Genomic DNA, 8,387 nt, shown 5'->3' with positions numbered 1-8,387 from the left:
TGTATCATACGGGCGAATGGCCTCTGGCAAGGAGTTGCTGGGAACCTTTTTAGGAGACTCTAAGCTCAAGTACCTACCTTCGGAACACGAAGACCTGCTCGATCAGTCCGAATCCCAGCTTGCCATGGGCGTTTTGCAGACACTTGTGCATGCTCCTATTGGGGTCCCGCGTGAAAGGGATCCTGCCGTCCTTGTTCCTGCAGAGCCTCTCGTGTCTGTCTCTCGCCTCTATAGCGCTGGTCTCTTGTCACTTTCCTTCTGACTCTGGTTCCGCTCAGGTCTATAGGTACTAGTCTGCCCTGCTACATCTCTCTCCCTACGTGTTTTTTCTCTCTTCCTAATTAATTCTAATGCTTCCTTCACCCCAATTTCTTGCTACTCTCACTCGGTCTGGAAATAAGGAGAGGTAACTCTCCCACGCCAGGCTGAGTGCAGGTTGTAACAGCACGTGGGAGTTGTCTTTCCCTTCTTGTTTGTCCTTGTATTCCCAACAGCCAGGAACTGAAATGCCATGAGAAAAAACAAGCTGTGTCGTATTTCGGGCCTATAAATGCATGTTCTATAAATGCATCCTCTGTCTGAAGGAAAGCAACATATTTAACATCACAAGTATCAAGAAGTTGAGAGCACAAAGAACACCACGAACTAGCACTCAATGGGCTTGAGCATTCTTCTCCTGGAATCAGTATTAAAATTCTCATTGATATCTATAGGCTAACACAGGGTTACTCCTCTGACCTCTTAGACTTATTTGGCTCTACATAAACACTAGTGGATCCTTATTGATTTCAAGTTTCTGCAAAGTTAAATGTTCAATCTCTTTCTAGACTATTATCCCAGGGATCTGATCTTGTTTGCCTTGTAAATTAATAAAGAATGGAATGGGACTTTTGATGCCACCAACAGGGATATGAGATTGGTCTCAAAGTTTATGAACTGTAGATGAGAAAAAAACAACAAATGGTTTGGTAACACTTTATAGACTAATGAAGCATGAAGATTGTTGGTCCATCCAAAGCACATAAACACCACGAAAACCACACACACACACACACACACACACACACACACACACACACACACACACACACACGCCCCTCTCACACTCCAGTACACTTATGTGTGGATGTGTAGCAATTCTCACAAGTTGTGTATCAAATTTGTTGGCTAATGATCATACTAAAAGAAGCACCTATAAATATCAGCAATACTGATATTTACTCTGTTTTTAAAGAACATGTGAGATGAATTTATCTGTGTCACTAAACAGAACTATTATTGGTAAGGAGATTTATATAATGCTTTATTTAATACTGCAAAATATTAAAAACTATTTTGTTTAAAACTGCGTCGTCAAGATACAAAGCAATTAAAGTGTACGTAATTGTGACACAACAAATTTAAGAAGTGGTAAGCTGCAGTTCACAATTTATTATTTATTTGTTTGCATTTGCATTTTACCCACCCTAGACAAGTAAAACTAATCTGGTCAGTTTCACTTTTCATTTTGATCAGTTTTACTTGTTTGTTCTCAGGTATGTCTACAATGTTGTTGCCTGTATATACAACTTTACAATTTTTTCAGGTCATTACATTTCTTTCCCCCCAAGTCATATTAGAGATTGTTAAATTTGTTTTTAACTTAGTTGGTAAATATGTTTAGTAGACCAAAAATAATAATGCACCCTGATATTTATTAATTTCACATTTGACTTTTTGCAGTGATACTTTTACTGTCTCATACAGATAATCAAACCAAAGTAGGTTGTTGATATGTAATCTAAGTTGTGTCAAATACAGGTGTGACAGCTTAGATCACAGAAGTCCCTTTCAGCATCTGTGTTGTCCTACAGGAGGGCAGTAACCCCTACCCTGTTCCTTGGATGGGGAAGACCAAAGCTTCTGGCCCAGCCAGAGGCCCAGAGAGCAGGAAGGCGGATGTTAATGGCATGATCAACACACCAGGGGAGACTTCTGTGCTCTAACCTATCAAAATCGGGTTCCTGAAAGTTATCCTTTTACACTCAAGCTAACTTCTACTTAGTCAAATGAGAGCTAATAGTCCTCCTGATAGCTTACCTGAATGCAGATAATGATATAAAACTATTTAATTTTTTTAAAGAACTTTTTTTATCAAGAGTAAACTTTCACAAGGCCAAAATGTGTGGTGTCATTACTCAAATCTTTCATAAACCAGTTTAAATGTGTATGTAATCCTTATATAAATAGTGGAATTATCTTTCTAAAATGTAAACAAAGCAAAAATCATATTGCATGGTTGCCACATTACTGGTGTACTTTTCTGCACCTGAAATACAATGTAAATGATTCCCATATGAAACATTTAGACTGACCTCATAACAGAAATATCAGTAAAGGACTAGCTATGTTGAATGTATACAAATATCTTACTCTCACTGTGTCTGATAGCAGCAGCAGTTTTGGTGTAAAAGTAATGCAGGATTGCAACATAGAAATATTCTAGAGTGGATTATCTTTTAAAAATATTTTCAAAGTTAGTTGTGAGACATTCTGACAATTAGCCCTTTTGAGCTTAATGTGCACAACTACTTTCAAAGATTAACCGTCAAATAATGAGATACATAAATCCAAGCTATATATTTTAATTCGCTAATGTTTTTCATTCACTATCGCCTCAGTAAGAAATCTAAAGTACATTGCATGATATGATACAGTGCTTGTTTAAATATATGGATTTTTCTCCTGAAAGAACTGCATAAAAAAAGCAAGACTGTAACAAGGGTACATGAAATCCTATAGCTCCACTATCCATCATAAAGATGATTTGAAACCTACATGAACTCAAATTTAAAAAATCAGAGCCAAATTCTGAAAGCCTTACACAGACTAAATGCCCATTGAAGACATTGGATATTTTGCCTGAGTAAAGCTGCAAGGGCAGGTTCCATAGCTGTGCACTTAAAATTATATATTGATTTTGTATTGAAAAATGATCTTCTAAAATCATAGCAGAAATGTAGCTATTGTGGAATATAAACTAAAGAATTAAAACTGTAGTTAAGACATGTGGATATAATTTAAAAAAATATAACGGCAGACTTACTACAGTAACATGCAGAATTAATTTACATCATGTCAGACTGAACTCTTTAAAATTTATCACGCTGCCTTTTTTATATCACACCCAAATCACTGTTTCTTCACATTCTATCAGGGAAGGTCTACTGCTATAAAACTTTATTTCTGGTTTTATTTGCCTGATATTTTTGGTCCTTAGCAAAAGAAATACTTAAAATTTCCTAAGACAAAAGGACTCAATCCTACTTCCATTTAAATCACTTAACAGTTTTGTCATTGATTTCATTAGAAGAGCCCTTTATTAAAGCAGCAGATTTTTAACAGCACTTCAGTATAATATTCAAATAGTTTCTTTTTTCATATGCTATATTATATTGCATTGTGCAAGCCTCCAAAAAGTTGGAAAGGATGCTGGTAGCCAATGTAGCAGTATGCCCACAACCACGTGGATAGATTGCACTGTGTGGAGCACATGGAGGGACTGCAGTTTTTTCTTCTGCACTGCATCTCTACTGGCCCTGTGAGATGGGGAGGAAAAAGAAGGGGAGCTTAATGGCTGCAGACGATAGCTCCTGCTGATAGTTCTCTTCCATACATTTTCTCATTAAAGGAGAATTCCATTATCATGCATTACACTTTCAATTTTACATTATAATTATGCATTACAATTATGCAGAATGAGTAGGATAATTGTTTTATTTTTGCATGTCATTAATTTCTCTATTTGATATATTTGTATATATATATATTTATAATGATAGATAGATAGATAGATAGATAGATAGATAGATAGATAGATAGATAGATAGATAGATAGATCTGTCTTTTGTACATGTTACTAGTTTCTTTATGCCTGCCTTCTTGCCCTCTGGGGTTCCCCACCACACCCTTTTCTGCTGGGTCAGAAGCTCTGATCTCCCCTAGTCAAGGCACAGAGATGAGGTTACCACCCCCTCGCTGAGCAATATAGATGTTGAACCACCTCAGTTCTGGGAGAGCTGATAACTGATGTTATTCTGAAATAACAAAGAGTGTGTCTACACTGCAAGCCATTATTTCAAAATAATGGCGAGCTGAGGACTTCTTACTCCAACTCCTGTATCCCTCATTTTATGAGGAGTAAGGGAAGTCGAAGGAAGAATATTCTTCCTTTGACTTCCTGCTGTGTAGACAGTGCCAAAAACCTAATTAAAACTATTTCGACTTAAGCTACGCAATTAATGTAGCTCAAGTTCTGTAGCTTAATTCAACTTTTGCCCTCTTGTGTAGACATGCCCTTATAGGGCTATTTGCAGCACCCAAGAAACCAACCCCCAAAAGGAGACCAACCCCCCAAATAAATCCATCTTACCTTATGTAAAAGTTTTACATGGAGAAAGCCCATAAGGTCAGTTTCCTTTATCAATGAAATAGAGATATATACAGTGGTTACTCCCACCCAAGTAACAATTATTTACACTAGGCTTGATAATAAGTGTTCTATTAAGTACAAAAAGTAGGATTTCATAGAATCATAGAACACTAGAACTGGAAGGGACCTCAACTGGTCATTGAGTCCTTCCCCTGCCCTCATGGCAGGACCCAGTACTGTGTAGACCATCCCCGATAGATGTCTGTCTGACCTGCTCTTAAGTATCTCTAGAGATGGAGATTCCACAACCTCCCTAGGAAACTTATTCTAGTATTTCACCACCCTAACAGTTAGGAAGTTTTACCTAATGTCCAACCTAAACCTCCCTTGCTGCAGTTTAAGCCCATTGCTTCTTGTCCTCTCCTCAAAGGCTAAGGAGAACAATTTTTCTCCCTCCTCCTTATGATACCTCTTCAGAGACCTGAAAACCGCTATCATGACCCCCCTCAGTCTTCTCCTTTCCAAACTAAACAAGCCCAATTATTTCAATCTTCTTTCATAGGTCATGTTCTCTAGATCTTTAATCATTCTTGTTGCTTTTCTCTGGACCTTCTCCAATTTCTCCACATCTTTCTTGAAATGTAGTGCCCAGAACTGGACACAATACTCCAACTGAGACCTAATCAGCACAGAGCTGATTGGAAGAATGACTTCTTGTGTCTTGCTTATAACACACCTGTTAATTCATCCCAGAATTATGTTTGCTTTTTTTGCAACAGCGTCACACTGTTGACTCATATTTAGCTTGAGGTCAACTATGACCCCTAGATCCCTTGCTTCAGTACTCCTTCCTAGACAGTCACTTTCCATTCTGTATGTGTGAGACTGATTGTTCCTTCCTAAGTGGAGTACTTTGCATTTTCCTTATTAAACTTCATCCTCAGACCATTTCTCCAGTTTGTCCAGATCATTTTGAATTATGACCCTATCCTCCAAAGCACTTGCAACCCCTCTCAGCTTCGTATCATCTTCAAACTTAATAAGTGTGCTCTTCGTGCCAATATCTAAATCGTTGCTGAAGATATTGAACAGAACCAGTGCAAAAACAGACCCCTGTGAAACCCCACTTGTTATGCCTTTCCAGCAGGACTGTGAACCGTTAAGTGGTTGCAAGTGAAAATAATCAGATCAAAGTAAACAGTCTACTACTATTACTAATTTAAAATAAACAAAAATAGACCAAATTTACTAAGAAACTAAGTATACTAAGTGGGCGGGAGTCTCCTGGCATCTGGTGACTGCCCCTATTGTTTGGTTCTTCCCCTCCCCCACCTTTACATCCTTTATGACCAAGGTAGGAATTCCTTGTGTTCAGCTCAAACTTTTCTCATTTCGAGTGGAAAAGTACAAGATACGAAATGGGTTCCAGCATCACGTGGCCTGGCTACATGTCCTGGCATGACCAACCACAATCCAGGCTTAGAGGGAAAATAGAACCATTCACATATCATTGACTTGATCACCGAACCATTTATGGCCAGAGCATCATTAATGGCCCTCATTAGCACATTTAGAATAATAAACGGATCCACACTTCATATTTCTAACTTCACATACAAGAATGATACATGTACAAAAATAGGATATACACATTCAGTAGATTTTAATTTCAAAACTAATATGTTGCATGAGGTATTTTGTCTAAAAAGTTGTTGAGTTATGCATATTCATAGTCATAACCCAATCTTCATAAAGCATGGGGGCATGATGGGGGCACCATCCAAAAGACCAAGAATAGTTCACGCTTTAAAGCAAAATTTTGTTCTCTTAAAGAAAATAAAAGAATTCATAGAAGAAAATGTTTGATGGATCATCATAGTATTAAGGCTTTCTACCAGATTATTGTCAGTGATTGTCATGAATTGTAGACCTGCTGTGGGAGGAATTATCTGATCCATGCTTCTGCCAATATGGTAAGTGTTTAAACCGCATATTCCTTTCCTTATATTTTATTTGGCTACTATGTACCCTTTTCTGGATTTCCAGTCCAGAATATGCTTTCTAGTCATATATTTACCAGACAGAGCAGATCATTTTAACAACACTGAATTTAATTAGCATTAAATATAGAACATGCAGAGTTCAGTTGAAACAGCAGGATACTAATCTCTGTGCAATATAACCCAGATATTAGGCAATAATGTATATAAATAAAGTTGCTTTAAACTGGCAAAATATTCCCGCAAGCAGGAATATGCATTGGCTGTGCCCAGCCCCATGACTAGCCTCTTTGTAGACTCCTCTAAGAGTAGAAATAACTTTCAGAGAGCATGAAGAAGGAGGCTGTGAAAAAATGTGTACAAGGGGTTTGTTAGCCAGGATACGCTTATATGAATATGCTCATAAACGTATTGCTCACACCCGTCAGGACTTTTCTAGCTGTTATGTAATTTATGAAGGATTTGTGGAGCTGTGATTTTTCCTTTGGAAGAGAATTCAGGCAGCCAACCAGCACCCTTCATTTCTTACTGATCTCTTGCTACTATGTACATATGTGCAACAGGAAGTCAGCTTAATAAAAGTAAAAATAAAATTTAAAACATTCATTAAGAACTAACCTAGATTTTCTAAGAAGTGTGAAAACAGGTTTTGAAGCACTACTCCCATTAGGCCAGGGTGCTCAAACTGGGGATCTCACAAGGTTATGAGGTTACTACAGGGACATCAAGAACTATCAGTCTCCACACTTAAACTCCATTTCACCTCCAGCATTTATAATTGTGTTAAATATAAAAAAAGGTGTTTTTAATTTAGAAGGCTGATTGCACTCAGAGGCTTGTTTGAAAGCGGTCACCAATACAAAAGTTTGAGAACTACTAACTTCTGCCCTTGGAAGTACATAGACAGCCCTCGGTGAAGACAGTGGGGGAGGGGAGTAGGTAGGATTATTTCTGTGGCGGTACGGTGGCTACTGCAGGGACCTAATGGAGGGCAATGTGTCTCCCTTTTCTGAGGGCTTGTGATGGTTCAGTTTTCAAAATAGGCAACAGAACGCAACATGCTGTCCAATAATATGCCTTAGGAGTAATGGCTCTGTGACAGGGAGCACTCCGCAGTGGACAGCACCTGCTTATGGCTCATATGGGGAATTAGCTTAGACATCTACTTGGACACCCTTTCCTGCAGTTACTCAGTCCATCATTCCACTCATTCACTCCACGCCCTTTTATCCTCTTGGGCCTGCAGTGCTTTCCTCTTGATAGCTTAGCCCTCAGGCCACGTCACATTAAAGTCACATGAAAGTTCTCCCTCCGTTCAGGATGTTGCCAGTCCTTTGAGGCAAACTATCCTAGGCAGTCACCTCTCCACTGCCTGTGGCTGAAAAGGGAACCTGGGCCCATCTTCTAGCTTCCAGTCTAGGGACCCTCAACCCCAGAGCTCCAGGCTTTTACTGTCCCAGCCATTACCACTCCTTCCTGGCTTTCTCTTTGTAGCTTCCCACTCTTCCCTCTTGTATGGGGGATGGGGGGAAGGAGAGTGGTGCAAATGCCCATTTCCTCTCTTAGTCTGCCAACTTCCTTTCTTTATAGATCACACCCAACTCCTCCCTCCAGAGGAACTTAATGTGCAATTAGGCCCTAGGAAACCCCTAATTTCCTAATTTACTCTTTCAGGTTTTGTGGGGGGTGGGCACACCATCACAGACTCCTATGAATTGCTCAAGCAGCAGAATTAGCCATGACCTAGAAATACCACAGCCACATATCTTTGACATGGCCCTAGAGTGCTTCCTGTCCTGGAACACCTGCCCATGGGAATTAACTTTGCAGCTGCTGGGTATTTTCCCTACATCAGGGAAATTAGAGAATCAAGGGACTGATCAGGCTTCTCTTGGCCCATTTGTCCCATCAAGCTGGTGTAAATGGCACATAAGAAAGTGAAGAATCAGAGTAATATGTGCATCTCTAAGGGCAAA

This window comes from Pelodiscus sinensis, chromosome 15, assembly GCF_052426305.1.
Source record: "Pelodiscus sinensis isolate ZL-2025 chromosome 15, ASM5242630v1, whole genome shotgun sequence".
Classification (NCBI taxonomy): Eukaryota; Metazoa; Chordata; order Testudines; family Trionychidae; genus Pelodiscus; species Pelodiscus sinensis.
Note: the sequence above shows the minus strand (reverse complement) of the source record.